The sequence below is a fragment of the Schistocerca americana genome, chromosome 4 (assembly GCF_021461395.2).
Source record: "Schistocerca americana isolate TAMUIC-IGC-003095 chromosome 4, iqSchAmer2.1, whole genome shotgun sequence".
NCBI lineage: Eukaryota > Metazoa > Arthropoda > Insecta > Orthoptera > Acrididae > Schistocerca > Schistocerca americana.
In genome coordinates, this window is record NC_060122.1 from 205088398 (window position 1) to 205112517 (window position 24120).

Below are 24120 nucleotides of genomic sequence, written 5' to 3' on the forward strand. Positions count from 1 at the left end.
ACTCACAACTGCTAGAAGTTAAGACAGGAGTCCTACAAAGTTCTGACCTTGAGCCCTTCTTTTTTATAATTGCAGTCAATGATTTACCCAATTGTATCCCCAGTACTGTTATTTGTTATACTGGTGACGCAACTTTGCTTGCTCAGCATGATAACATATCAGTTCTGCAAGATATGATGCAAGATGGCCTGGAAGCAGCACTAAACTGGTTCTCATCAAATACAATGCTTTGCAATCCTGATAAAAACCAACAGATTATACTAGCATTGTCAAAAGAGGTGGAGGTGAAAGCGGTTAAAATTCTAGGACTTCATGTAGACTCTATGTTAATGTGGGAAACACACATCAACTATACCTGCACAAAATTGTCTCGAGTTACATATTTAATGTGGAAACTGAGAAGCTTGGGAACAAAAGAACATTTAAGAGTTATTTATTTTGGACTCTTTCAGTCACATATAGAGTATGGACTGCTGATATGGGGACACTCTCCTCACATCACTGAAGTTCTAAAAATTCAGCAGAAAGTGATACAGGCAATGAGCAATTCTGGTAGATCATCTATGGGCACTATTTGCAGTGCTCATTTAGCTTTTAGGTACTATTCAAGTAAAATGTTATATGATATCCATGTAAATTGCCTATTCCACCTCAAGTGGTCAATGGTGAACAAAGAATCTGAATCTGTAGCTAAATTACTTGAAACCATGTCCAGGAATTCTGCTCAGGGATTATCGTACTGGCTTTCACATAAATAGAGCCACTAAGGAAAGTATGTTTGTAATGAGAACAATAAATAAAAAAGTATGGGAATTTAAGCAAAAAATGCATTACTTGTTCATCAGTTTTATTTTACTCACAGGAAACGCTTTTGGAATGTAATGACAGGATTTGGATTTCCCATTAACCTTGTAAATAATTATAAAATGTACGTAGATGACAATATAAGCAGGGTTTTGCTTAATGCAATAGAATCTGACAATTTTAGAAACAAAATTTGACTAAGAGAGGAGGAATTCCTGTCTCCTTTTCTCTTGAACGTGTCCTTGGAGAGAGCCAAAAGGAATATCAAACTAGTACTGATGGAGCCTTTCAAGGAAATTAAGTTAAGATATTAGCATATGCTGATGATACAGTACTCACTGGATAAAGTGAAACAGATACCAGTTAGTTATTATAAGAGCTCACATAAGAAGCATCCAAGTATGGCATAAAATAAATGACCAGAAAACAAAATGTGTAATAGTTCAAAGATGAAGAATGTACAAGACAACCATTGATATCTAATAATTGGTAAACATAAATCTGAACCCAATAAACAGTTCAAATTTACAGACACAATGATAGACGAACAAAATCAGTAGAAGTGAAAATGAGACAGCAAAATGCTAATATGTTTGGTGTGCTGTTGCCAGGTTAATTTGGTATCAATGAGAAAGCCCAGAAGTTTAACATTTGCTGCTTTACCCAGTGCTCCATTATTGCTGAGACTGCATATCATCCTATGAGCTTTTTTCTTCATTAATTTTCATTCATCATAAACCAGGCCTTAGCTTCATTGAACAAGACTTCTGCTTGTTGGACTGCCTGTTCAACATTCTCTCCTTTTGAGAACAAGGTTGTATCATCCGCAAACTGCAAGGTGTGCCCATTGGAGCCGATGTCATTTACAAAGAGAAGGAACTGCAGGGGCCCTATTACCGATCCCTGTGGCACACCATGCTGTAGCTTCTTCTCACCTGAATCAGCTCCTTGCACGGAGACAATCTGTCGTCTGTTTCTCAGATAGGATTCAAGGGTTTGCAGGGCAGTTCCCCCTATACCATATGTTTTTAGCTTTCTGAGCAGGGCTTTGTGTGGGATGCAGTCAAGTGCCTTACTAAGGTCACCGAGTACTAGTGCTATAGACTCTTTGCCTTCAAAACCCTGACTTATGTTTATAACTAAGTCAATTACAGCTGTTGTTGTTGACCTGCCCTTCTGAAAGCCATGTTGTGCATCATAATAGAGACTATTTCCTTCAAAGTAACTTAATAGTCATTCTTTCATTATCGATTCCATCACCTTCGCTAATACTGGTATTATATATATACAGGGTGTATACGGCCCGGGACATAGGGGAGATCCGGGAAAAACCCGGTAATTTTTCATCTGGGACAAATCCGGGAAAAACCCAGGAATTTTTTAGAATTCTGGGATTTTTCATTGTTTTTTATTTTAGTTAAAGTTTTGTAGGTTTGACGTGTAAGATCTGATACGCTGACAACTTTAGTCCACTACTGCTGAATAATACTGCAGCAATGAAACGTAAATAAGAGAATAACACCAAAATAAAAGTTTAGTTGCATAGAAAATGGGTAATTTACACAATGCACAGACCAGAGTGCCGACACCGAAAAGTGTCAAAGGCTTTAGGTCGAAGATTATGCACTACGTCCGTAACAACTAACGTGCATTCGATGTGCGTGACGTCACAGTTGTTTACATTTCTAACAGATCACCAGAAAATATTACGAATATTGGCTTGAGATGCGTTACTTTTTAAAGTAAATTTCCACGCAAGATGATTTATGTTACGTGTGAGAACGTGCAGTGAATTTCTTAAATCACAGGGCGTTATAACTCTCATTCAAAACGTAACACTTTGAGGATCAGCCATTTTAAAATGTTGGGCCCAGAAGATAAGTCATTTATGCCACTATTTAAAATTTTACCAGCACATTTGTATTTGATATGACTTAACGTGTAACACACGCTAAAAAAAGACCGAGCTTCTAGTTAGTTTTCATATTTTATGTTGTTCTTTCATAGATAAAAAATTATGCAATCGGTGGCAAAAAGTGTAATTGACCTTCAAAAAAATGTGCATAATGTGTTACTGAGCAATGTCACAAATCTCTTCATGCCAGAAGACTTTGACTTTTCTACGCAACTGATAATCATTTTGGCACGATTTTAATTGCCAAATTAGAGCCTGTTAGTAGGCCTACGGACTTCCTATCATTGTAGGACTAATAACAGTGGATGCCAACAGACGATGCAATTCTCGTTCGTACATACACTTTGCTGAGTTGAGCGAGCTCGGCCTATCTTCATAAAGTACGCGCCGCGGCCTGTCTTTCTCGTAGGCCTCATGCTCTGAATAACTGAGGTCATTTGCTAGCGAGATCACGTGACATGAGCTACAACTGGCTGACAAAAGTGCATCGCTCAACGCAATCTCTATTTTAGAGTTTCGGAAGCTAGCGTGCTGTAATTTGTGTATATACTTTCGAAATACGAAAATAAACTCTGTGCATATTGTCTCGCATCAAACAACTTTCCAAACGCATTGTTTTTCCTGGATTTCATTTCCTAAAGTGCTGGGACGTCCTCCGCCGGTATAAGACCTTTACGATTCAAAGGACTGATAGGTTTTACAGCTCCGAGGAAAAGTATACTGTTACTTAACACGGATGTATTTTCACCCGCTTTATACGTAATTTCACCCTGGAGAAATTGTGGTTTTAACCGTGAAATCCGGGAATTCTTTTTTCTTGTCCATGTAGACACCCTGATATATGTGCCTGTAGCTTGACACTTCATGTGGACTGTCTTTTTTGTAAATAGGCACTGTGCATGCTACTTTCAGGAAGTCTGTACAATCCCCTGCATGGAGGCTTTCATTTATTACTACTGCTAATGGCTGTGCAATTTCACTGATTACAGGTTTTAACATAGTACAGGGCATGCCATAAATGTCAGGGCTCCCTGAATATTTGTAGGTTTTTACAATTTTTATTATTTCTTTTGGATACACTCCCTTCCACATTACCACGCTGCATTTATTCTCAAATTTCACAGCAGCTGCAGGATCTATTCCAAAGTCAGGAATTTCATCTACTGTGTTTTCCACTATTTTTATAAAATAGTCATTAAACTCATCTGGACTGCAAGAATTAGAGCAAGAGGTGGGCTTTTTCCTGTGCTCATTAACCAAGTCCCATGCTGCTTTGCAAGGATTGTGAGCTTCTTCAATAAATCTGGCATTGCTTTCCTTCGTTGCTTTTTCTACTTCCTTTCTATAAATCCTTTTGGTCTGTAAATAACTACAGTCAATCCTTAATATCTACACTCCTGGAAATGGAAAAAAGAACACATTGACACCGGTGTGTCAGACCCACCATACTTGCTCTGGACACTGCGAGAGGGCTGTACAAGCAATGATCACACGCACGGCACAGCGGACACACCAGGAACCGCGGTGTTGGCCGTCGAATGGCGCTAGCTGCGCAGCATTTGTGCACCGCCGCCGTCAGTGTCAGCCAGTTTGCCATGGCATACGGAGCTCCATCACAGTCTCTAACACTGGTAGCATGCCGCGACAGCGTGGACGTGAACTGTATGTGCAGTTGACGGACTTTGAGTGAGGGCGTATAGTGGGCATGCGGGAGGTCGGGTGGACGTACCGCCGAATTGCTCAACACGTGGGGCGTGAGGTCTCCACAGTACATCGATGTTGTCGCCAGTGGTCGGCGGAAGGTGCACGTGCCCGTCGACCTGGGACTGGACCGCAGCGACGCACGGATGCACGCCAAGACCGTAGGATCCTACGCAGTGCCGTAGGGGACCGCACCGCCACTTCCCAGCAAATTAGGGACACTGTTGCTCCTGGGGTATCGGCGAGGACCATTCGCAACCGTCTCCATGAAGCTGGGCTACGGTCCCGCACACCGTTAGGCCGTCTTCCGCTCACGCCCCAACATCGTGCAGCCCACCTCCAGTGGTGTCGCGACAGGCGTGAATGGAGGGACGAATGGAGACGTGTCGTCTTCAGCGGTGAGAATCGCTTCTGCCTTCGTGCCAATGATGGTCGTATGCGTGTTTGGCGCCGTGCAGGTGAGCGCCACAATCAGGACTGCATACGACCGAGGCAAACAGGGCCAACACCCAGCATCATGGTGTGGGGAGCGATCTCCTACACTGGCCGTACACTACTGGTGATCGTCGAGGGGACACTGAATAGTGCACGGTACATCCAAACCGTCATCGAACCCATCGTTCTACCATTCCTAGACCGGCAAGGGAACTTGTTGTTCCAACAGGACAATGCACGTCCGCATGTATCCTGTGCCACCCAACGTGCTCTAGAAGGTGTAAGTCAACTACCCTGGCCAGCAAGATCTCCGGATCTGTCCCCCATTGAGCATGTTTGGGACTGGATGAAGCGTTGTCTCACGCGGTCTGCACGTCCAGCACGAACGCTGGTCCAACTGAGGCGCCAGGTGGAAATGGCATGGCAAGCCGTTCCACAGGACTACATCCAGCATCTCTACGATCGTCTCCATGGGAGAATAGCAGCCTGCATTGCTGCGAAAGGTGGATATACACTGTACTAGTGCCGACATTGTGCATGCTCTGTTGCCTGTGTCTATGTGCCTGTGGTTCTGTCAGTGTGATCATGTGATGTATCTGACCCCAGGAATGTGTCAATAAAGTTTCCCCTTCCTGGGACAATGAATTCACGGTGTTCTTATTTCAATTTCCAGGAGTGTATATCCTTAGCAGCTTTGACCTTGTCATTTAGTATTTGGACAATATATTTTATTTTGGCTAGTCTAGGAGTATACCACCTCTTTACTTTGTTAGTTTTTTGTCTGCGTTTTGACTTAGCATTTGAATATCCCTTGGGTTTTAATGGGAAATGTTCATCAAATTTCACTTTAAGGGTCTGGAACATGTGATCGAATGCAGAATTTGGTTCCAATTCATCAATTATTTGGTGCCAGTGTATAGAAGACACTGTAGTTTTGAAATCATCTAAGCTTTTCTTTGTAACAACTCTATTTCTGAATACATAATTTGAATGACAGCTGGGAATTTGTTTTGTACTTACTTAGTTTGTCTATAACTTCTTGATTACTGCATGGTGATCTGCTAGTATAGAGTCCACCACACTTACTTCATAGTCCCAACTATTTAGGTTTGTCGCAAGCGTGTCAAGGCAAGTAGCTCCTCTTGTTGGTAGAGAGTTTCCTACAAATAGCCCATAGCTGCTTACTAAGTTCATGAAAGCTCTTTCTTTATCATTACCTTCTCCAATATGAATGTTGAAGTTTCCACATAAAGCAATTTTTGTCCGTAAGTGCACTAGGTGGCCTACTATCCCACACAAAAACTTGTAGGATCTAACCTACTAAAATGAAGCTACATAACACAGTCATCAGACTAGTCCTAAAATATGAAGCAGAGATCTGAAGTTCAACTAAAGTGGAAGAACATTAGTTACATGTTTTTAGCTTTTTAGAAGCCAAGAAGAAGAAGAAGAAGCTGATGATAATGATAGTAATAATAATAAAAATAATAACAATAATAATATTTATTCACCTTTTGATTTTTTTTACAATGATGTAGGTAAGTCAGTTCCAAGTCGTGGGAAGTCCAGGATGGAAGAACACTAATATGAAAAGGATAAATTGCTAATGACCATGTAGAGAAGATGCTGAGTTGCAGACAGAAACAATGAAAAAGACTGCTAGACATTTAAGCTTTTAGACAGAAAAGCAAAAGCTGCAGCACCCACAAGCAGAGAGAGAGAGAGAGAGAGAGAGAGAGAGAGAGAGAGAGAGAGAGAGAGAGAGAGAGAGTGCTTCGGGCATGGATGTGTGTGATGTCCTTAGGTTAGTTAGGTTTAAGTAGTTCTAAGTTCTAGGGGACTGATGACCACAGATGTTAAGTCCCATAGTGCTCAGAGCCATTTGAACCATTTTTGTATGCATGTCTTCTAGTTCAGAAAGAGGACTCTTTTGTCAAAAAGCTTAAGTGTGTGGCAGTGTGCTTCATTGTACCTGTCTGTGACTCAGTGCATGCCCTATGTGGTCAGCAGCAATCTGTCCTTTTCGTATTTTTGTCACTTCTAAAGAGGTGTACAATCTAGCACACTGATGGGACATAGGCATACCTGATAAAAAAATCAGTCACCCCAGACGTCATCACACTAGTATGATCAGCACCACATTCAGCATTGATAAGAGCCTCACTTCAAGAAGGAAGAGAGTCCATAGGTTCCTTCACATATGCCACATACACCTGTAGCCATTCATCAATGATTATACCCATAGGACTACCAAACTGTGGGAATGTTGATTGCTACATTTGACTCACTCTTCCAAATAGCCTCACACAGCTTCTATGATTTACGACTGGATGATTTAGTAGGCCAGTCAGGGTGTGATAAGGTACTTGAGTATTTATCAAACCAGGAGTATATGTATGCAGGCTTTTGAATATGTCAGTTGTCGTCTTGAAAGAGTGGAGTGTCCACAGCTTATCAGGTAGGGAAGAAAGGGCTCCACTTGATCACAAAGAATGTGAAATGAATGTCCTGCTTTATGTCCATTGTATCCTGGATGGGTTGTATGGAAAACACCATCAAAGCACCATGGAAGGACTGATAGCCTGAAGTATGCTCTCCATGCACTCTGTGTGAAACAAATCTTTGTGACATTGGTCCACTTGATGCAATGCAGGATTAGAAAAGAGATAAAGTCGCAATTTCTTAGACCACATTACATCTCCATACAACCTCTGTCCAGTTTTATGTGTTGTTTTACCAACTGAAGTTGTGTAGTTTTACGTGCCACTGTGAGCAATGTCCTGTTGTTAGGTAACTAACCCCAAATGACACTTGCAGGGAACTGACTTTGGCTTACTTTCTCAGGAACTGGTTGAGGTATGTCTGCAGTTGCAGACAGCAGCAACTCCTATTGACTAGAAAACTGACTAGCATGCAAATTATCTGTTGCTTCTATCTGTCATAATATTATTGTGACCACTGTTTTTACACCAGGTTAACATGGCAGTGAATGGTACACAATTCCTTCCCTTGCAGACATGTTGGGCAATCTGCATTGATACATCAACAATCTGAGCAGCTTCATTTATGGTGTGGCCATGGGCCCTTTCAAACATGATAGCCCCTTTTTGCCAAGGTATAATATCTCCACATTGTAACAAGATACTGTGTTAATTTTATACAACTGACTGGCCTGTACACATTGGTCCACTGACATGACATGTGTCAGCAATGGGAGGTCATGTCTGCCTGATACCAATTTTATATGATATGAAGCACTCCAAAGCAAAAAATGTGGTCTTTTAAGGGAATGAATCAGATTTTATCAGGTAAGTATGATATCTTAAAGCAACAGAAAGGTGTGCCATAACAGTGGTTAATAACAATGAAAATATTATGTTCTATTCCTTCCACAAGTTCCACATCTGCCCACAATGAGACTACTCCACTCATATAACTTTACACTCGTGTTCACTCAAAACAAACATTTTTCTTCCTTGCAAGGCTCACTTTGACAGCATGCTGGGCCAGCAACTCAACTGCACTGAAGCAACCAACACAGAAGAAGCAACAAGACTTATTTAATGTGGCTGGTGTACTGATGCTAGTAACCACATTACACACATCCTTGCACAAAGTAGCAGATCTGTGTTAATGTGAACAATCAATGCATTTCAGTATTATTAGATATTAATATCTTTTTCAACTTATTCTTACTAAACCTAGTGTTCTTATGTTCTTTATTTCTTCAGGTACAACCCTGAAAATTTTTTTAGTTTGTTGCAAACTTTTCTTCTGTAGGACCTTGCTGTGAACTTCATGAAAATCATTTCTACTTCTGGACTCTTAGTTGTGAACTTGGTTGCTTCATGTTGAACATTTCTTGTGTGATTTCTGGTTACACACAAATTCGTATGTGTATAAATTGTACCTGATATCAAATATTTGAAAGCTGTTGAGCTTCCTGATGGTAATACTCTCTTCTATTTGGGTCTTTCTGCCTTTTCGCTCCATGTACCTTTAAGTTAGAGTGCTGGCTTCTGCAGTGCAGATGGGATGCCCTTTAATAACACACAGTAATGTTTCTATTATGTATTGCATGTATATGATACCACTTTCATGATTATTATTTAACAGAGATGTTTACCAAATTTTGTGTTTGTTATCATAACTATGGTGTAATATATTATGGCTATTACTGATAGTTTCTCATAATTAATTCACACAATATGGAGCATCGACTAGGTCCATTTTACAATTCATATCAGCCTGAACAGACTGCTTAATCTCAATGAGTTGTGAAAGTAAATGATCAAATGCATTTGGAAGAAATGATTAATGAGGTTTTAGATTACACTGATGTTGACGTATGTTATGAAATAGACACTGATGCTGGTATGAATTCAAAAGAGCAAATGGATGATGATGATGCTGGTTGTGGTGGTGGAGAAGGAGGAGGACGATGTGGACTGGGGGGCACAAAATCAGGTGAAGGAGATTTGAGTATGAAAAAGTCATATCACTATGATTCCTGCTTTTATGGTAGAGAAAACTGCTTCAAATAGAGTTAACAGCAACTACCAAGTAATGTTAAAACAAGACAACATAACAATGTATTGCAGATTCATGGGCTGTGACTTTGGGTTAATGCCTTGTGTAGGGATACAGATGTTGAAGAAGTATGGTGTCTACATTTGACTCAAGACATTTTAGATGAGATTCTATGGTGGTCAAACAACAAAACTGGTAAAACAGAAGTACTCACAAAAGAACCTACCTATTGAACACAATATTGACATTCTGTAACTGAAAGTTCTTGTACAGTATCTGTATTCACAGCAGTCCCCAAACCTTGCAACAAATCCAAAATCAGTGGATGAACTGGATAGAATATTTTTCACGGAACTGTAAGTTTATGTATTTGTTCATTGAGAAGCTAAAGGTACCATATTGTGAAACTTTTTAATAGATATGTAGTGAACTGTCAGCAGTGCTACTCTCCCAGCTGTACTACATGTATTGATGAAATGCTTGTGCCTTTTTGTGGTCAGTGTAGATGATTGTGAAGATGTACATTATGAAAATGCTTGTCAAATGGTTAAATAGCAATGGCCATTAACCATGATTTAAGCAGCTAAGCGACACAGATATAGTGAACAAAGTGATTTCAGTAAAGGACGACTGTGAAGAGGAGGGGATCAAGGAGGCTGTTACTATACACATTGAGGCACTGAAATGTGTTGATCTATTATTAGAGCATACAGGGCAAAATTTGATTGAATGTACTACTGTTATTACACTCCAGAAAATAAGAAGCATCAACAGAGAAAAGGTGAATGGAAAATAGAAACAGAAAAAATTGAACATGATTTCCTGAAAGTGAAATGAAAGCAAGTGTTATGAAATACACTGTGCTTTAGGTTTTAGTTTGTAAGTAAGTTGTCAGCTCCCAGTGAGCAACACATAAGAAATGAAGTGGGGATTTCTGGAATGCATTTGACATAGTCCCCTGCTTCAGGCTGTTAATGGGGATACAAGCATATGAAATAAGTTCCCAGATGGCTCTTATTTCTTAACTAATACAACCCAGTATGTTGCCCTTGATGGCTAGCATTCATCAGAGGAAAGGGTATTGTCATGCATACCCTATGTTACTGTGGTAGGCCTGTTCTCATTCTACATACACATAAATGATCTGATGGACAGGGTGAGCAGCAATTGCAGCTGTTTGCTTATGTTCTGGTGTATGGGAAGCTGTTGTCACTGAATGGCTGTAGGAGACACAAGATGACTTATGCAAAATTTCTAGTGGGTGTGATGAACAGCAAATTGATCTACATGTAGAAAAATGCAGCACAAACAATCCAATAATATCCAACTACAGCATTAGATGTGTGCTGCATGACACAGTCGTATTGATTAAATATCTAAGCATAATGTTGCAAAGCAATATAAAATAGGATGAGCATGTAAATAGTGCAGTAGAGAAAGGGAATGCTCATCTTAGGTTCAGTGGAAGAATTTTAGGAAAGCATGATTTGTTTCTAAAGGGGGCCTCTTATAGAACATTAGTGTAGCTCCTGCATGAGTGTTTGGGAATCCTGAGATGTCAGATAAAAGGACACATCAGAACAACTCAGAAACTGGCTGATAGATTTGTTACCAGTAGGTTTTAGCAATACATCAAAAGCATTACAGAAATGCTTCAAGAGTCAGGGAGATGAGTGGTGGGCTCACTGGTTGGAGGGCACAGTGGAAACATTATTGACATAACAGATTCACTTTATGTAACTCCAGTACATGATATGTCATGGTTCAATGAGGGAAAGACATCTTTGTCTGTTGTCCGTGCCCTGCACTGGAATAAGGGCCGCAACTTCTGTCCTGGATGCTGAGCAGGTGCTCTGTGATGTTCACAGAAGGCTTGTGGCAGGCCAGCATCCTTTGGAGGCCTTGGCCATTGACCTCAGCATTGCACTACTTCCCTTGGCAGTGTGGAGTCCTTGTGCCCCTTCGCTCTGCAAGCACCACTGTGGTGGCACGTGGAGATGGCTTTGCACAGGGGTCCACTTCCTGCCCTCGAGGACTTAGACAGCAGCTGGTGCTGAGGTGCCAAGTCCCACTAGGGACTTGGTGGTTGTACACATGGAAGGCATCTCAGCAGGTCTGTGGCACCAAGTTCCATGAAGAACTTGGTGCTCATGGCAGGCACAGCCCTCTCTTGAACCTAAGGATGCTGCTGCCAGTGCCCAGTCCAGTGTTGCTCTTGCATAATGATGGTGATGCTGGTATCTGGTGATGAGAAATAATCCCTGCCTCAAAATTCAGACTTATTTATATGCCCCTGGCATGCATTTGTTTCACTAAACTCTGTTACCTAATCAGATTGTCCATTACAAGAGACTTGCCCTGGTGTGGCAACAAGGCCCCTCTTGGTATGTGGTTACCATTATGCAGTGCAGTTTGCTGCTGTGCTCAGATACCATCATATTGCCATCCACCTGCATATGTTTCACTGTTACACACATGTCACTGCAGTGGCACTTAATCAGCCCATGGCTGCTAATGCAACATGCTATGGCAGCTTTCTGACTACTTCTTTTTACTTTTGCTAAAGACTTATCACTTTGCTGAAAGACTGGGCAGTGACACTATGTGCTTCAGGAACACAAATGGGTATCCCTGGAAGGAAGACAACAGTCTTTTTTGACACTATTGAAAAAAAGGTAAAGAAACAGTGTTTTAAGATGACTGCACAATGAGTCTACTGCTGCCAACATCCATTTCACATACATCTACATCTGCGTGGATACTCTGCAAATTGCACTTAAGTGCCTGGTAGTGGGTTCTTCAAACCACCTTAAAAATATATCTCTGTTATTCCACTCTCTAACAATGCACAGAGAAAAATGAATATTGACATCCTTTTGTGTAAGATCTGATTTCCCTTAGTTTATTATGATGATCATTCCTCCCAATGATGTCAGCATCAACAAAATACTTTCACATTTGGAGGAGAAAGATGATGATTGAAATTTTGTGAGAAATACCTTTGTTTTAATGATGTCTACCCCAAATCCTGTATCATATCTTAGACACTCTCCCTTATTTCTCAATAATATAAAATGTGCTGCCCTTCTTTGAACTTTCTTAATTACTCTGTTAATTCTGTCTGGTGAGGATCCCACCCTGCTCAGCAGTACTTCAAAAGAGGGCAGACAAACACAGTGTAGGCAATCTGTTTAGTAGATCTGCTGCATCTTCTAAGTGTTCTGCCAAGAAAACACAATCTTTTGTTCACCTTTCCCACAGACCATGAGGATAAGATGAGATAAACTGGGAACACACATATGCATATAGTCTTTTTTCCATCACTCTGTTTGTGAGTCGGACAGGAAAGGAAATGTCTATTAGTGGTAAGATGTATTCTCCACCACCTCCCATTGGTGGTTTGTGGGGCATGTATGTAGATGTGAACATACATATACCAGTTTTTGTAAATACACTAAAGAGCAGATACCAGGAAAAACCTGTGTATTTTGGACTATCCATGCTTTTTGGTTATCCATCCAGTCTTGATCTTCATTAACACTTGTTGTAGATAGGAGGCCGGAAAAAGTGGAACAACTGTCAGATTCTTCCATTTTTGCAGCCTAAAGGCTCTTCAGTCTCTTTTGTGTTACCGACTTGGCTGCTTCCAAGGCTTCTGTCTCTATCCCTTATGTCCACCTCCATTTATTTTCCACTACTCTCTGTTTGTATCCTGTTGGCCATTAATTTTGCAACTCTATGGAGAATAGTAAATAACAAAATTTTTCTGAGAGTGCAATATAGTATAGTAGTAAAAATGTGATTAAATGATTAAATTTGTAAATGATTTTTGAGACTACAGGTGTAAAATATAGTCTACAGAGCTGACATGTCTGATACCAACAACAGCTCTTACTCCTCTGGGCATCTAGTCATACTGAAATGGTGTAACAGATATGGGTACTTCATACCCTACTGTTTCAACACTATACCACAATTCATCAATTATAAGGGCTGATGAATGGCGGCATACCAGTCTCTGTACAACCCATGACCAAATATTTCCAATGGGCAAGAGATCTGGAGAACATGTTGGCCAGGACAGTGTTAAAATACCTTGTGTGTTGAGGCAGGTCAGAGTAACACACTTTTTAATTACTATTATTTATTTTGCTTTTAAAGTTATTTCTGATGTTTACGGAATCAGAGATTCCTGTCTTATAGTTTCATCTGTGTGTACTTATCGATGTATCTGTTGACATACACCCTCTGTTTAATTTCATTAGTCATTTTTATGTCTAATTCTTTTGTATAGCGTCTGCTGGTTTTTTTTTCTGTTCTGTTCCCGCCCTGATTAGGTACGGATGCATTGTTATGACTCTCTGTATGAATCTATGTTAAAATGTACCTTAAGTGCTTTCAATATAGTCAAAGTTAACTTTACTGTGATTTTCATTTCTAAATTTCAACCATCCATGTCACTTTGGTATTAATATTTTATGATTATGCTTTTTCATATGATCCCGGCTGGAAAAAAGGTGCCGACGACCCATTGTTAGTGGACGTATATGGCCAAACACTTCTCATGTTCAGTCATTAATTTCAAACCATGTATATCGCTCCACATCCCTGAGATCGTTGCGCTGAGAATTTCATTTACATCTTGCCACAGTTTACACGCGAGTGACGCAAAGAATGATTCAACCAGCTGTTAACTAACAGTGATGTCGTTGTGTGACCTACACCAGCCGGACACAGGCCCTGCTTTGTTCAAATTATTGATCGTGGTCCATGTTTTATTTTTTTAAAGTTTATACTAGCCACTTCAAGCCGAACTCGGCATGGAGCATTGCAGTTTCATCCCGCTGCGCCGTCCGTATTGCGGGTGACAATACGTGCGTGACGACCATCTAATGGCACTTTCCTACTTCTTTATTAAGTTGGAATGCTAATTTACATTTTTTATTCCCCTATAAGGCTAGGAAACGTATCAATAGGCAATATGTGGTCTTATGTTATGTTGTTGAAAGATAACGTCATCGAGACCCCAAGGATAGGACACACCCACTGACCCTAACGTGTCGGAAATACAGTGTCTCCTGTCCAAATTATGGGCTACACCAATTGGAAGTGAGCATGTTATGAATGCAATGGCATCTCATACCAACATCCAAGGTAATGGGCCTGTATGATGATGCAAGATGCATGCTGGCAATTCTCATTCTCCTTATCATCCCCACATAAGGATACATCTGTTGTGAAGCTGAGTGCTGAACTGGGGCTCGTCCAGAAGTTGATGTGGTGCTACTCCTACATTTAGTGTTGCTGGTCAGTGTAACACCCTCCCTGCTGCCATAATGATGGCAGTTGCAGCAATTGTTACTGTGCTCGCAGTTCATGGGGCTTATTTCACTGTCTGTATTAATATCTGTTGTCTGCAAACAAGGTCTATATCAAGGTATGTGACCTGGCTGTAAGTTCCTGGATGGCAGAACAAACAGGAAATAATTGTGATTCTAAATGGAATGCATTGTGGCTCTCCTAAATACCTCTATTTAATATTCACTTGATATCTGTGAGATCCAAACCGGTGCAAAAAGCAATACTGTGGAACAAAAAACCACGGAATCTACAGGAGACAGAGTTGCTGCCATCGAATTCCAACACATGCTAGTAGGTGTTTCTCCTATTTACACAAGGATTAACTCAATCTTCTCACTGACAATGACAATTCATGAATGACAATCCCGTTGCATGGTTTTTCTTTATATACAGAATGTAGATAGAATTTTTCATACCAGCTTTGTGTGGTTGATCTGTGATGTCAATCATATGCCAATCCAAGGTTATGGCACAATTCATGGTAATTTCATGTCTATTAGAGGGCACCTTCATGGTTCTGCAATTTAATGGACAACCATGGATTTTTCTTTTTTTTCACTACCTTGTTATTACTTCTGATGTTTGGAGTCAAGGCTTACAACATCCTTCTACGTGTAATTATATCATGTTAATTGAATCTTTCATTGATTCTTGGTAGAAAAACATTGTAATAAATGAAAAGCACTAGTTTGCCTTTGTTCTACAGTATTACTTTTGTTGTGTAACTGGTTTTCAGCTTACAAGGCCAGCTTCAAAATTTACTGAGTATTGTCACCAAAGAAGTTACAATGTTTTCAAACAACAGTGGAAGAGAAGTTACACACCTACACTGAAGGATAAATGTACAGTTAATAACATCTTTGAGAATGTGGTGTTAATGCAAAAAGTAAAAAGTTGAACTGTAAATAAAGAAAAAGGAAGTAAACAGAAAAAAACTTAAACACAAAACATGAACAGCAAGCCAACGTAACCGTTTATATTAACAAACAGAATCAATAAAATAAAATAAAATTAGTACCTGACAAAGTTACTTCAGGAGGTATAAATCACAGAGAGTGATACACAAACCAACTGAAAGAAGAAAGAATTATCAATGTAACTACAGAATATGTAAGGAACTTAAGCAATATCAATAAGACAAACAGATATGAATAAATGCAGGAAAAATGGAGGGGTGTGAGACAACATACAGTAAATACAATCTTTGAGAGTGTGGTGGTACTGCATTCTAAAAGGAAATAAAGGCTGAACAAGTGGATGTTTATAAAAAAAAATTGGCATTACTACATTTAAGCAGTTTCAAGTCAATTGCTTTCCAATTTTCCCAAAGTCCAACTTTCATTTCCACAGACCAAGGTACATCTGACATATGATTTTGCAATGGCTTTTCTGACATCAGTGTTCATATGTTAAAATGATTTTCTTACTTATAAATGTATGTTTTTCCAGTGCAATCCTTCTCTTTACTTCCATTAATCATCTATCATTATCTGTGATTATACAGGGTCCAACAGAATGAATATTAGCACTTAAAAAGGACAAAACTTCAAAACAAATTGACAGATTTGTTGAAATATGAATTGAAAACAAAGAAAAATGTACACCATCACATATCATAAGTGCCCTTTACTTAGTTTTGAATATAACACTATAAAGACAGTCAGCATCACATTCTGTGCTTTCCTCCAGCCAGCAAACAAGAGTTTCCATCACCTGCAGAGATTTCTCTCAGATTCAGTGAGGATTAATTTGGTTAGGTGGCACCCAGCACCTGTTTTTCTGTTTTCTTACACCACAGCTTGGATGAAAACAGGCCTTATTTGACATCACCAAGTTGTTTTGCAACCATGGGTCAGCTGATAAAAGTTCCAGGAAGTGTAAATCTGAAGACTGATCAGTGGACTTTATCTTGTTTCTTTCATTTCTGTATGACCTGCAATTTGTATGGGTGTAAGTACAGATTATTGTGGATGAAATGCCACAGGGTATGACCTGACATTATTAGCAACATGGCATGTTTGGCAGCTGAATGGTGATTCATTAATATCTAATTAACTAAAAACATGTATTATCTGGTGCTTCGCATGTTTACAGTGTAATGATGCTATATTCTTGAATGTTACTTAAATTAGCTTAACTTGGCCTGGAGTTCGTTTGATGGATGAAAATAACAACTTCCAACTTCACAAAATTTGGTCAAATGTGTGTGAAATCTTATGGGACTTAACTGCTAAGATCATCAGTCCCTAAGCTTACACACTACTTAACTTAGATTATCCTAAGGACAAACACACACAGCCATGCCCGAGGGAGGGACCAGGCGTCACAAAATTTATTGACAACTGAGCTGCGTACTCATCACGTTAACAAAAGACTGACAAACATACTTCACTGATCTAAAACTAACTTCAAAACTGACTCCCAAAAACTGACCTGCTGGCAGCATCACTGCGTTGCTTGATATAGATTTTTAGCACTAAATTACAAAAAAAATCCATTATAAATTTGTGCAATTTCAATGTTACAATTAAAATTTACAAAACGTAAAGAAACTGATGTTACAGATGAATAAGGTAAAAAAATACAATATTAATTGATGTAATTTTTATACTATCGTCACACGTTTTAAATATGAAAATCGATCTGAACTTTAATTACAATAATGCTTCTTGTATTATTTTAGTTATGTAATTAATTACAGTTTGGATTTGGTTACTAGCATTCAATGACATAACAGATCTTGTGCTTTATCCAATTCCGTACGAGAAAGTTACAAATAAGGCCCCAAAATCCTGAAAATCGGAAAATTGTCTCATGTAAACATTTGGGGAGTTAATTAGAACTGTAATTGCAAAGATATTAATTATAGAGGAGGACATAAAAATAGATAACACATGAAAATACATCGCTTGGTAATAACTTTTAAGCTGTTTCTCAAGATAAAGATGTTTTCTGTGTTTACTCGTTATTCAATTCTAATTATGGTAATTAGAGGCGCCAGCCACTTATGCCAACATTTGTTACTAAATATCTGTTACTTCAACTTCTCAGCTGGGATTTTGATTTGGAACCTGTACATAATTTTGTTATGACAGCTATCCCCTGACAATCACGATAATATACATTTTTCCAGAACTTTCTATATGCTTTCACAATGAATATCAAGTGTTTTAACAAATTGGACAGAATGGTTATATCTAAAGATACGCATACAAGGCCTTAGAAAGCACTAAATTGTCCGATAATTATCCAGATGCATATTAAAAAAAGTGGTATTAGACATTTCATTAGAGTTTTGGGGAAGGCTGAATCGTTATAACGGCTATAGATGAATTATTAATGTAGGGCACAGCATATCCTTTAGCATGAAAAAAGGAGGATACATAGGGACTACAGAGCAATGAATGCACGAATCATATCAGACAGGAGTTTGTTGTTGTTATTGTGGTCTTGATTTCGAAGACTAGTTTGATGTGACTCTCCATGCTACTCCATCATGTGCAAGAATCTTCATTGCTGAAAAACTACTGCAGTCTGTGTCCTGAATCTGATTACTGTATTCACCTTTTGGTCTCCCGCTATGATTTTGACCCACATTTCCCTCCAGTATTAAACTGGTGAACCCTTGATGTCTCAGAATGTGTCCTATCAATTAATTCCGTCTCTCAGTCAAATTGTGCCACAGGCGTCTTGTCTCCCCACACACTAAACAGTACCTTCTTGTTAGTTATGTGATGATGATGTATGGTTTGTGGGGCACTGAACTGCGCAGTCATCAGCGCCCATACGAAGTCCCAATTTTTACATAGTCCATTCTCTTTTCACAACTGAATCTAGTCACTCTCACAAATGATGATGATGAAGAAATGATAAGGACAACACAAACATCCAGTCCCCAGGCAGAGAAAATCCCAAACCTGGTTGGGAATCGAGCCTGGGTCCCCTGTGATCCAGAGGCAGCAATGCGAGACCTTAGACCACGAGCTGCAGTCACTGTTAGTCTTTACCATACTTCTACAACGCTACATTTCAAAAGCTCCAATTCTCTTCTTTTCTATATTGTTTACTGTCTAAATTGTTTGTTGTCTATGTTTCACTCCCATACATGGCTACACTACATCACACAACTTCAGAATAACTTCCTATCACTTAAGTCTATATTCAACATTAAAAAATTTCTCTTCTGTAGAAACGCTTTTCTAACCATTGCCAGTGTAAATTTTTTGTGTCGTGTCTAGGAAGCCTCTTATTTGGTTTGCTAGACAAACAATAAAACAGGTCATATTAATGAGTTTTATTACAATTAGAAAATTACAATTCTTTGGTAATTACACAGAAGTGTAACAACGAAAGGGAGACATACGAAATGATCAATCTTCTTCAGTATAGACAATCCCAAGTCTGTGCTACATAGAGAGTAGAAACGAAGTGATCTAGCGTTGATGCTACTATGAAAGTCGTTGAGCTTGAAGAGGCTATTGCACTGGGCGTCACCAGACAGTCCTCTTCACATAGGGGCCGCTGCTCTCGCGTTGTCGTCCTGGAGGGAGGTCCGGTCAGCATGCGATTGGCTGACTTCTTCTCATAGCCTTATCTTCCCTGTCTGGCATGCTGGCACTTGTCTTTACGCCATAACATCCTCCGCCCCCCCCCCCCAAAGCGACGAACCATTGTCATATAAGGAGCATGAGAATGGGGGGGGGGGGGGGGGGGGGTAGGCAGGAGTGTGAACGCACAAAGGACTGGAAGCTGTGGCTTCAGGGGACGCCAGACTTCTGGTTGTACCCCGCCATCCGTCCTTTGCTCTGATGGAAACGCCCCTGGAAAATGCTCAGATGACACCCTCTGGTGGCTGCTGTGGTCGCTCTGCTCTCGGGATCCGTGAATCTGGGGGAAGAGATACAGAAGGATCACTGTGCACGTGACAATGGCGAATTTGATTGTGATTTCAGGCCGCAATTCGTCTGGGCCTGAAATGAGATTCATGCATGCGCCAAATCGGCAAAGGATCTCGCCTCGCACCCATCATCTGCTGCCACTAAAAATCCTAAAAAACACAATATCATATGGCGCGAAGCGATACTTGGGATCTTTCTTCTGTGCCAGATACTGAGGTGGGTGAAGCAGGAAGAGCTTGCCCGATGGCGGAGGCCGTGAAACAGTTACGCCGGCGATGCTCCATCTCGTGGATGTGAACGATAGAAGGCGAGAAACAGTTGCAGTGCTTGATCCCTGGTGTGTGTGGTGAGAAGTTTGGCCAGCTGCTGCTTCAATGTTCTGATAAAACGTTCCGCTTCGCCATTTGACGGAGGACTGAATGGTGCACTGGTCAGATGCTGTATGCCATTGCGTTCACAGAATGTTTCATGTTCATTTGACGTGAACTGAGAGTCGTTGTCCTACTCTATGACTTCAGGCAAACTTTCGAGGCAAAAAATAGGGAACAACGCCGTAACTTTACTACGTGACGTTGTCAAGCTCATTGGCACAGCAAAAGGAAACTCGCTATAAGAGTCGGCCACAATAACCAACGATTGTTCCAAAAAGGTCCAGCAAAGTCTATGTGCACACGTTGCCATGGTGATTGCGACTTGGGCCAAGCACAGGATTTTTGTGGCTGAGCTGACTCATTTTCCGCACATGCGTGACACTGTGACATTATCTGCTCCATCTGTCCATACCCTGGCAAGTACAGTTTCGTGCGCACAATCCAAAAATGACTCTGAGCACTATGGGACTTAACATCTGTGGTCATCAGTCCCCTAGAACTTAGAACGTCGGCCGCGGTGGTCGTGCGCTTCTAGGCGCTCCAGTCCGGAGCCACGCTGCTGCTACGGTCACAGATTCGAATCCTGCCTCGGGCATGGATGTGTGTGATGTCCTTAGGTTAGTTAGGTTTAAGTAGTTCTAAGTTCTAGGGGACTGATGACCACAGCAGTTGAGTCCCATAGTGCTCAGAGCCATTTGAACCATTTGAACTTAGAACTACTTAAACCTAACTAACCTAAGGACATCACACACATCCATGCCCGAGGCAGGATTCGAACCTGCGCACAGTCCCCCAGTGTCCTTGGTGAAGTAACTGCAACAATTCCTTTGCGAAGCTTTGGGGATCAACACACGTGACTGTCCACTGTCATTTTGAACAAGAATAACACCTTGCTGTATAACGAGGCTATGCCGACGTGCAAAGTAGCGGCGCACTACAGAGTTATTTATGCTAAGATGTGCGAATGTATTTTAGCAAAATGTTCAAATCTGAATCAGCTTCCTGGCCTGTGCAGTTTTACTATAGTTCAGAGGAAAGAAATGAGGCAATTCAGAATCCTGAGCATCCATGCGACAGCAAGAGGCAGCAGAAGCGTGAAAGTCTGTATCAGGGCCAATCGGAAGACGTGAAAGTGCGTCCGCATTTCCATAATAAGCTGTCCAACGATACACAATCTCGTACATGTATTGAGCCAACAACAAAGCCCATATTTGTAATTTTTCGGCAGTTAGTGCAGGAACCGGCATCATCGGATGAAACAAGGACTGCAATGGCTTGTGATCCGTTACTAAGTAGAATTTTCTGTCATACAAATAGTGGTGGAATTTGGTGACAACATACACAATAGCCAATGTCCCTTTCTATACTTGTGAACAGGTACACTGAGCTTTGGAGAACACTTTCGTTGCGAAACCAAAGGTCTGTCTTTATCACCAATTATGTGTGAAAGCACTGCACAGATTCCATAAGGGGAAGCATCAACTTGCAACACAACTAGTTTGTCAGGATCAAAGTGAACCAAGCATCAATCACTGAGCAATGCATCTTTCATGCTTTTGAAAAGCTTCTTGGCACACATATGTCCAAACAAAGGGGACATTATTGCGACGCAAGCTATGCAATGAAGCTGCGATTTGTGCAGCATTCGGTATGAACCGAATATAATAGTTCATTTTGTTGTGACTTGGCAAGACAGCCAAGCGACTATGAGATAGCCGAAAGGCACGCGTTTAAGCTCACGCTGGCTGGCGTGAGGTCTGGAACAGTTAAAGGAGTTGAGTCTAGTAAAAAAAGTACGTAGCTTCTGGAATACTTAACTTTAATCCATAATTGGTAAACATCGGTCTGGCGATACATGCATCACAAGATAAATAGCAAATGATAATGGCGCCTTGCTAGGTCGTAGCAAATGACGTAGCTGAAGGCTATGCTAACTATCGTCTCGGCAAATGAGAGCGTAATTTGTCAGTGAACCATCGCTAGCAAAGTCGGCTGTACAACTGGGGCGAGTGCTAGGAAGTCTCTAGACCTGCCGTGTGGCGGCGCTCGGTCTGCAATCACTGACAGTGGCGACACGTGGGTCCGACGTATACTAACGGACCGCGGCCGATTTAAAGGCTACCACCTAGCAAGTGTGGTGTACGGCGGTGACACCACATTCCTCCCCCGCAAATCGGCGAACGGTTGTGTTATAAGGCTTCCGTCCGCCATGGGGAGGACCCCATGTTGACGTATGCGACGAGGTGGGGAGCCTAATAACAGGCGAGGCTGTGTCACCCGCACCCTGCCATTCGGTCCGAGGGGAGCTAGGAAACGCCTGAAAACCTAGTCCAGGGTGCACGCCAACATGCGGTGTATGCGCCCGTAGAGAAACAGGAGGGGTCGAAGGGTCGACCTCCATCGGGTCGGGGCACCCGACAGGCGAAGACGCCATGTGGTCCGGAGCGGGCGAGAAGTCCATGGCGGAGGACAACGGGTCACGGGAAGCGATCGGCGGCGCGTGACCCAGGGAGGCGCCCAGCGGTTGCAGCGATGCGTCCACTGCGGGCGTCGCCGGCGGGAGAACAGGCGGCGGCGGCGGTGGCGCGTCGCCATGGGGCAAAATGGAAGGCAGCGTCGGTAACACCTGGGGCTGAGGCGAGCCAGTAGATGGGTCCCCAGGGCGCTGACCGGACGGCACCGTCGCTGAAAGCAGACGGGGAGCGGCAGATCCCGTGCGACGACAGAGGCGCAGCTGATTGAGATGCCGACGCACCTCGCCAGAGGCCCTCAAAACCAGATACATAGCGCGGCCGAGGCAGCGAGGAATGCGCCCTGCGAGCCAACGCCGTGAACCTCGATAGTTGCGATAGTATACAACACCGCCTGGGGCAAAAGCAGGTGTCTGCCGCTGCGCAGGAACCTGATGCGGCGGATGTAGCAAAGACATCAAGGTTCGATGAGGGCGACCGTGAAGCAACTCAGCCGGCGAGCGACCATCTCGGGCTGAGAGAGACACGAGGACAAAAAGAGCAATAACGCGTCCTCCCGAGAATGTGACTCTTTCAACTTCAACATCTGTGACTTGAAAGTCCGGACCAATCGTTCAGTGGCACCGTTTGACTGAGGCGAAAACGGCGCGGACGTCAGATGTTGAATACCATTGGCCTTGCAGAATGACTGAAATTCTGCGGACATGAATTGTGGACCATTGTCGGAAACAATAGTCTGTGGAAGACCTTCAATGCAAAAGATAGCGGATAACGCTTGGATGGTGGCAGAAGACGTCGTGGAAGACATCCGGACAGCAAAAGGGAAATTACTGAATGAATCGACCAGAACCAACCATCGAGCATTCCAGAAGGGACCAGCAAAATCGATGTGTAAGCGTTGCCAAGGGGAAGTGGCTTTCGGCCATGCAAATAATTTCCGCAGTGGTGCGGATTGTTGTTCGGCACACGCCATGCAAGAAGAGCACATATTCGTAATCGCAGCATCGATTCCGAACCAAGTACAGTGCTGACGAGCAAGTTGTTTCGTTCTCACTATACCCCAATGTCTGTGGTGGAGAAGCCGTTAGACAGAGGACTGTAACGAACGTCGGACCACGACCCTGGACTGATCATTATCAGAACGCAACAGCAAAATACCACGTCGTACAAAAAGTCTCTGCTTGTGAGCAAAAAATCTGCGAACCAACGGATCCCCGACCCGACCCGTGACTTTGACAAGGGCCATTGCGTAGCAAAGAAACGCAGAACGGTAGCAAGGACAGGGTCGGCAGCTGTGGCTGTAGCTACACGACGAAAATCAATCGGAAACGATTCGACCACGTCATCGGTTTCTGAATCAATGAACATGCAAGCAAGTTCGGAGGAATCGAGTGCTCTATCCTCAGCAACAGGCAAACGGGACAACGCATCGGCGTTTCCATGCTTAGCAGTGGACCGATACAAGATATCGTAGCGGTACTGCGAGAGGAAAATAGATCAGCGAATGAATTTCTGCCCTGTACGTGGAGGTACAGGCTTGGTCGGATGAAAAAGCGTCGTCAAAGGTTTGTGGTCTGTGATGATGGTAAAGTGATGACCATACAAGAAATCATGAAACTTAGTAACACCAAATA